Raw genomic sequence first — 8,400 nt, 5'->3', positions numbered from 1 at the left:
TTTCCCTTGCGTTAATTCCATATTTCAGTTTTCTAGCTTGTATGAGCATTAAAGCTTTTTTTTCTATCTCTTACACCAGGCAAAGACCTGCCTTGCCCCAAGCTCTAGTGCTCGTTTTGAGCTAAAATTTCTTCATGTGACTTAGCTGCATGGTCCTCATTAAAGCCTTGAGGCACCATGTGGATCAAAACATTTGGAAGAGCCTCTGGAGCCCTGAGCATCCATCCATCCATCCCTCTGACACAGCGGGTCAGCGCGTCACCGGAGCGCACGGGAGGCGGTGCAAAGGGGGGCTTCGGTATGAAACCCAGAAATATTTAAACAATATTTTCTTTCGTATGCTTAGTATGATAAGAATGTAATAAACACACACGAAGGATAAACCTCGTTAGATAACGCTCGCTTTGATGACAGCTCATGTGCCGGGCGGAGGCCGCCTGAAGCTGCGCCGAGCATGGCAGCGCCCGGCCGCGCTGCGCAGGGTGCCGGGAGGGGGCGATCCCCCGCCGGGCTACGGGCCACGGCCACCGCGCTCGCCCAGGGCCGAGCCAGCTGGGCTCTGCGGGCACAACCGGGGGCCTGCGGGAGCCAGTGCGGGGTGGGGGGAGCCGCCGGCGGCCCTCAGCCCGGCGGGACGGGAGGAGGGAGAAGCCGCCGGCCCTCGGCCCGACGAGGCGGGAGCGGGGCTCGGCGCGGTTTCGCCGCGAGTCTAGGCAGCCCGCAGGGAGCCCTCGCCGTCAGGCCGGGGAGCCTGTCCCGGCTCGGAGGCTCCGCCTTCCCGCCAGGGGATGCATTCAGCCGGTACGAGGGGGCACAGGCGGCCGGCTAACGGCGCTGCCCAGGTAGGGTGCGGCGGCCCGGCCCTGGCACCAGGCAAGCCGCAGTCCCGGAGCCTCGGGCCGGGCCTCGGCGGCAGCCACCGCCCGGCCAGAGCCGCGCAGCCGGTCGCTGCTCGGTCTCCCCTCATGCCGCCGCCGGAGCCCGCAGGACGCGCGCCCGGGAAGTCCCAAACAGACCGACGCGTCCGTGCCGCCGCTCCCCGCGCGGCACCGCACGCCTGAGGCCGACACGGGGCGCCCCAGAACCCCTCACCGAGGGGCGCGGGCCGGGCGAGCAGGGGCACCGAGCGGCCCTAGGGAACGGACAGAGCTGTCACAGCTTCTCCCTGCGGCGCCTCACAGCCGCACTCGCACCGGCGGGCAGCCCGCGCCGACAGCCCCGGCCGTGCATGCGCGGCGCGGCGCACCGCCCCTCTCACCGTACAGGGGCGGAGAGGCGCCCTGCCCTCCCCGCGCGCATATACACACAGGGCCGGCACCGCCTCTTCCGATTGGCGGCGCGGCCGCTTCTGCCCGCCCCTTCGGGAGCCGCTGGCCTTGCCATTGGCCCCGCGGGCCGGCGGCGCCTCGCGGTTGGCTCCGGCGGCGCTGCGGCCCGGCGGCGCTGTGGGCGGGGCGGCCCGGCCTTCGCCGTGAGGTGCGGGAGGGCCCCGGCCGCCGCCGCTTCCGGGTCTGTGGCGAAGCCGCCGCGGAGGGCGATGGCGTAAGTGCGGGGGGCGCCGAGCGGGGGCGGTAGCTGCCCGCCGCGGGCGGGGTGGGGGCGCTTTCCCGTTCCCACCGGGCCGGGGGCGGAGGGGCCGGCCCCGCCGCCGCCTCCGCCGCCTCCGCCGCCTCCGCGCGTGTCAGGCCGCGCCGCCGTCGAGGGGAAGCGGCCTGAGGGGGGCCGAGCGCCGGCAGCGCGCTGGTGCCGCCACGGGCCTCCGCCGTGCTGGGTGGGGGCTGGGGGCCGCGCTGCCGGCGGGAGTGGCCTCCGCCGCCCCGCGGGGCATTGCGTTGCCGGCCGCGGCGGGTCCCTTCTCCCGGCGGCTTTCAGAGGGAGCGGCGCCAGGGGAAGCCCCTCCGGTTTCCCGGGTCCCGGTTCTCTCCCCTCCCCGTATGTCTCCTGTCGGTTACCGCCGTGTGGTGAGGGAGGTGGGGGAGCCCGGGGCCTCCCGTTCTGCCTGGCCCGCGGAAAGCTGCGTCCCTGCCCCCCGCGCCGGTGGCAGGCGGCCTCCGCGGGTGCCCGCGGCCCTCCGGGGCGGACACACCGGCCCGGCGCGGCACCACCTGCCTTGTGCTGCGCCGGGGCTGTGAGGTGCCAGTGCCGGGTGCTGTCGGTGGGGTGTGGGGTGTAATCGGTGGTGTAACGTGCTCTGACGTGCTGGCACGGTGGAGGTGCGCGTTAAAGGTTAGCGTGTAGCCGGTATCCCGGTCATCACCCACGCTTGGGTTTGTTTCCCATCTTCAGGTGTCTCACCGCAGCAACCTTCGCTGAACTTTGCGAAAACTTCCAAAGTTGGCAGTTTACCACACCGTGCAATTTTGCCAGGTTTCATATGAAAATGACTGCAGTTCTTGCCGTGGGAGTTCATCTGTTGTGTAATTTAATTATACTTTTCTGGCACTTTTCTTATTGTGGCTGTGCAGGTTTTTCTCCAACTTTTCTATGCAAAATGTAATGACCCGACCAACGATCGGGCCGGGGATCTTGGCAACTGAGAATAAAAACTGGAGCATAGGATTGTGAACTTGTTGTAAAAGTATGTTAATAGGTTATTCAAACAGCCCTTGGTAACAGTGGTATTTAAGGTCGGATCAGACAGTTGGCTCTAACTGGCTGTTCAGGGGTGTTCCCTCAGACCACGGCCTGAATTTGCACAATTTGACAGTGTTCAGGAGCACGTTAACGCATGGGTAGGTTTTGCTCACAGTGAACTGGGTGGAGGTATACGCATGTTTGGGACTTCTCTGGGGAGAGCTCTGGTCCCTGTGTGGCATGTTGTAGTAACTCGCCCCTTTTGGGTATGCTGCTAGAAAACTTTGACATGTGAAATGTGCATCAGCTGCTCTTTGGTAATTGCCCTTTTGCATAGTTTTATCCTGTGGGAAATAGGCAAGAGTTTATTGCTCTTTGTTATCAGCATGCAGAGTTATCCTGTGTTTACAGTGGTGTTGAGATACACTACCTTCTCCCAGTAACTTCTTATCTTCTTACATAACTTCTTGTAGCACTTGTTGCTGCACCAGAATCTGTGTGTTGACTGCAGACAGGGAAAGACTCTAGCGAAGACCTTTGGGCAGTTCACTTAAGGGTGGTGGTGTGTGTAGCCACAAGACTGATTTTTGGTTTGATTTATGGCAGATTTCCCCCTTTCCCCAAGTTGTGGTGATGTGTCAGAGGAGAAGTTTAGAGCTGCAAAAATTCATATGTAAGGTGTAGAAGACTCAATTTCATAGAGTAATTCAGAGGTACAATGCTGTAGTTCAAATCAGAGAAAGCGGTTGGGGGGTGGGGAGGGGGGGAAGTCATTGCCTTGTTATGGAGACCAGCTCCAAAAAGGATTATTTTTTTCCCCCCTAAATAGAGGAGTATGCATAAGGGAGATTCTTATTTATTTCTGCTGTTACGAGCCTTTAGGTTCTGTTGTTTCAGTGTTTTTTGGTTTTGCCCCTTTTTTTCTTCTGCAGCGTCAGAAGCTGGCAGTGTAAGCAGGAGAACAACCCTCTGAGCAAATCTGGGAAATGAGGTTAAACAATGTATTTTTAATTTTTAAAAATTAAATGAAAAATCATCCAAAGTTCAGTTTGGCATTCCTGGGCTAGCAGCTGGGTGATGCAGGGAGTACTGTATGTTGGCTGACATAGCAGAAGTTTGCCTTTGATTTCTTCTGTACTAAAGCTCATGTCCTGTACTACTAAAAAGAAATAAATAAAAATATATAACTTCTGCTGCTTTGGATGCTGAATCAGTAGGTACTAGATTCTCACTGCTCTTGGAAGGATGTTAAATGCACACACACACACTTATATATGTATATATTTACTGTAGATGCTTCTCTGGTGGTTTCTGTTTCTCTATTAGGTGAATTAAATCCCCATCAGGTAGGCTATTGTAAGAATGACTTTTATCATATATCTTACAGTTCCTTTGAATATGCTTTAATTTTGATTTAATTATTTTTTAATTAAATGTGTCATTTACTAAAATAAACGTAATTTGCACCACAGTAGCTTAACTAAGACTGTCCAGACACCGGTTTAACTAGGTGTGACTCTCTTCTGTGCTCTGCTTTTAGTTCAGCTCTTTCTGCTGGAGGTTGTAGCAAGATTTCATTAGTATAATTAAAGTAGTAGTTTAGCTTGTTTGCACTTTACTGCTATTGTTACTTCAGGCAGTAGCAGAGTGGGGAGAAAATAGGCCTGAATCTTGGTTCTTTTCTTAAAAAAATAACTCATCTTGAATTGAGTATGAAGTATGAAGCCAATGCTACGTGTCAGATGGCTGAATTACTGTGCGGGTGCTGTCACTTAGCATATTTTTTGTGTACATATGTCTTTTCAGAACAACTTTCCTTCTCTTCCTTCCTCTTTCTCTTGCTTGTTGATTAAAGAATAGCTGAGCTTCCTAAGCTGTGCTGAGACGGGTTTGAAGTCTTCGGACCTGGCTAGAGTGTTTTGGGAAAGATGCCAAGGTTGGCAGCTTTTTGTTTTGTGAAATGTGCCTGATGTGTGTCTGGGTGCTGACAATGTCACTGTGCCTTCAGAGGAAAATTCAGTCGAGTCATGTTTACATTTGTGAGACTCTTTTCTAATAACGTTTAATTATCTAAAGCTCTGATTTCGTAGCAGCTGTTGCTGGAGATCCTTTGAAAGAAAGTGATGGAGTGGGTAGAATGCAAAAACGTAATTTCTTTCCTTTTCTCTAAGGAACCGCTGTGGGTATGAAGCATCTAGGCTTACTGTCTATGTTCACTTATCTAGACTAGTGGGATTTAGCTCCTGTTGTTTAATATGTCCGTTTGGGTGTAATTGTGACTCCGCTGTTTTCTAACTGCTGTAGAAGCTGGGAGTTGAGTATCTTCAGAATGGTAGTTAACCTCTAATAACAGCAATTAACATATATTTGGTAAGCGCTTGACTTCTGTGAAGATCTGAGGAATAAGTCTGGCCAATTTAGACTGCAGGTTTATTCCCCCTGTGAATTCTAGTAATAATAAGGGGATTGGCAGCGTCCATTATTTCCCTACAAGCTTCATAACTGTATGAAAGTGTTTCTTCTCAGTAGCATGAGATGCTCGGGTTTTCCCCACCTTTGGATACCAGTATTATTCAGCTGTTTCTACAAGGTATGCTGGGAAAAGAGTGACAGAAAGGATGTGGTAGGCAGACGTTTCTCCTTTTTCTTTTCTTATGCAGCTCAAGACCCATATTACCCTAATGCTCTCAGGCACTGAATAAAATATCCGTTGCCTTCATCCTCAGCTATAGGTACAGGACAGACCTTTTACAGGTGGGTTGTCGCTCCCTAGGCTGCAGCTGTCTCTGTGAAGCAGCTGTGTTCTGGTGACTGTGAGCCTGGTGACCGGACTTCTGAGGGTTTTTTTCTGTCAGCTCTTTCATATATGCATGATTTCTGTAAATCTTTAATGACTTTGTTCAAGCAGAGGTTTGTTCTCAGTGTTAAGTGTTAATCTTGGGCTGAGGTTAAAACTAGTTTACCTATTTGATGCAACTGAAATGTTTTGAGGCAGCTTGCTTTTGAGTGTTTGGCTTTTTGTGAAAATCGGCTTGAGTTTGGAATACTGGAAGCAGACTAGAAGTGAAGTCCATCACATAAGGATTATAGCATCCCTTGCATCTTTTTAGTACCAAGGAAAATGGATTAACATGTGACACAAGTCATTAAAACTCATTTTTAAAAGTATCTTAGATGTGTGTTTCTGCTATAAAGAAAGCCTGTCTGAGCAGGAGGAGCAAATGCAGAGCAGTATCAAACCCTCATGTCCTCAAGCCAGTCTGCTCTGTGCTTTGAACACGCTAAGTGCTCTAAACATGCACAGCCTGAAAAGCAGGCCTCAAGTATTTCAGTTTGGGCATCATAAATAAAGGATTTGGCTTTTATCTCTCTGTGCTTCAGATACCCCATTTGCAGAAAGAAGACTAGATAACACCTTAAAGGACTGCTGTGAAGTCCTTTAATAATATAAATAATAATTAATACAGGCATTGGGATTCTGTCACTTTGGTGCCACAGAATCTTCCTCTTCTCCTGTCCTCTTCCCAGGAGAAAGCTAATACATTTTGTCTGTATTAACATGGTATACAGTAAATGGGAACCATAAGTGACTTACTGAATAGTAAGATGTGCTTTACAAAAAAAACCCCCAAAAAACCTTAAATAAAAGGTGAGGGGAAGGCAGATAAACCAAAACACTTTAGTTTTGGACTATATCCTGGCATGTTAATGGCACGAGCTTGTCATTGCAGAACAATAGAGAACTTGAGAATATGCTGTAAATAAGAACAGAGACCTAAGCGTGAAGTCTTGGGTTTCTCTTTGGTGCATTTTCTTTCTTGTACTAGCGGGGCTGGTAAGACATACTTTCCCACCCAGACTTGTATCTCATCCTTCCAAGAGTAGTCCCTTAAGGTTGGAAGTATAGTTACTTCAAAAGAATATAGCAGCAGGATGAATGTAAATGACAGGCTCATTAACCTATGGGTCAGTGTTCCTGGAGAGTGCAACAGTTACTTTTTTTGTCTGATTGCAAAGTAATTCTGCCCACAGGAATAAATGTAACAAGGGTGGATGACTGCAGGGAGCTGAGAGGTAAGCAGGATTTAAATCTATGGGTACAGCGTGTAGGGTATGGCAGATGAAGGCAGGTAGGCGCAGGGCTGTCAACAGAAAGAAGTGCTTGTTACTGAAAGTACTAACACCTGTCCTGACAAGACTATATCTCTTAACAATCGTGGTGATCCAGGTCCTGCCTCTCCATCCTCCATGCCATGTAAATACACAAGGACATTATGGACAGTGTGTACTGCTTAAGAATACATCCCCTTTCTATTACACTAATTTGTATAGTCAAAATTGCTTCATAATCACAGGATGGCCAGGGTTGGAAGGGACCTCTGGAGATCATCTAGTCCAAGCCCTGCTAAAGCAGGGTCTGCTAGAGCAGGTTGCACAGAGTCATGTCCAGCTGGATTTTGGATGTCTCCAGAGAAGGAGACTCCACAGCCTCTCTGGGCAGCCTGCACCAGTGCTCTGTCACCCTCAAGGTAAAGAAGTTCTTCCTTGTATTTGGTTGGAACTTGTCGTGTTGCAGTTTGTGACTGTTGCCTTGTGTCCTGCCGCTGGGCACTACTGGAAGGAGCCTGGCCCTGTCCTCCTGACACTCACCCTTAAGATATTTGTAGACATTGATAAGATCCCTGTCTTTAATATGAATGGATTAAGCCCTTGCTTTCTCTGAGATGCGTGCTGAGAGCCCACATGTAGTGCAGGTGATGCTGTTGCCTGTTTTTGGGTGGTTACACTTTAATTGCCATCATCTTCTTCCTCAGGTGACTTGATCGAGGGCAAAGGGTGCCCTAAGAAAAAAAAATTATCCATGGGGCAGGGTGTCAGAGGATCAGCTGTGGAACTCCAAAATGATGTATTAACACGTGTTAACTGATGGGGGATTCCTGACTTTATTTGCATGCAAATAGCAAATGTAGTTCAGAAAACTAACAAGGGTATCCAATTTATGGTATGAGTAGTGATGACAAAAAATGTGGGACACTGTTCAGGTATCAGGATCCCATGACTTGCACTTCCTGTTGTCTTGCCACGTCCTGTTTAGAGCATAATGATCTTTAATGTCCTGTCTTAGTATTTCATAGTATTGGGTGATAATTCTCCTTAGGGAAAATCCACAGATTGCCTTCTTGAGGGTTTAAGTGGTGGCGGTGGTGTTTGTTAAGGTGATAGGCAGTCCTTGCCAGCTGACAGCACTTCCACGGTGGTCTTGGTCACAAGAGAGTGACCCTGTTGTCTCTTGGTAAGAAAGAGAGAAAACAAAGTTTTTTCTTCCTAAAAGCATTGGGTTTGGTTTCTGTAGTTATCCTGTCATTCAGTGGGTTAAAGGCACTTGGAGACTGCCCGCAGAGGCATCATCTGCTTCATAATACCGGTTGACATGTGGATTTTTTATTAAGGTACTATGAAAGTCTTAAAACAAAGTGAAGTGCCATTATGTGATTTGATTTGCCTTTGTAATGTCCTTTCTAAAACAAGGGCTGCTTTTTTTAATGTATTTTTTTTGTGTATGCGTGTGATGCTTAGTATTCCTCTTTGTGGGGGAGCTGTTAGTAGCTTCTTTATCATCACCGCTGGAAGCAATGCCTGGTGTTTTGGTGTTGGTTGGGGTTTTGTTGTTGTTTGTTTGTTTCTGTGTATTACTTTCATGTTCTTTCCTCCCCACTCTATTCCCTCTTACAGAAGAGGCAGCGAACAAATTGTTAGGCCTTATTCTTGGGTCCCTACTTGTATTTTAGTTGAGAATGTAGGCTCTTAGTTCAAGGGACTGTATTT

General features: G+C 49.7%; 1 protein-coding gene across 14 annotated transcripts in view; it reads left to right on the top strand.

Annotated features, from left to right (window-relative positions):
* Nucleotides 1-1,444: 1,444 nt before the first annotated feature.
* The window catches only part of BLTP1 (bridge-like lipid transfer protein family member 1), a 125,136-nt gene continuing 118,180 nt past the window's right edge, over nucleotides 1,445-8,400 (top strand). For all 14 annotated transcript variants that reach the window (XM_055794858.1, XM_055794855.1, XM_055794856.1 and 11 more), the window contains exon 1: nucleotides 1,445-1,542. The gene's annotated coding sequence lies outside the window, so the exon portion shown is untranslated. The remainder of the gene's footprint in view (nucleotides 1,543-8,400) is intronic.

The sequence above is a fragment of the Falco peregrinus genome, chromosome 2, assembly GCF_023634155.1.
Source record: "Falco peregrinus isolate bFalPer1 chromosome 2, bFalPer1.pri, whole genome shotgun sequence".
In the NCBI taxonomy this organism is placed as follows: Eukaryota; Metazoa; Chordata; class Aves; order Falconiformes; family Falconidae; genus Falco; species Falco peregrinus.
The sequence above is the reverse complement of the archived record's forward strand: the minus strand, read 5'-3'. Positions and strand labels throughout refer to the sequence as shown.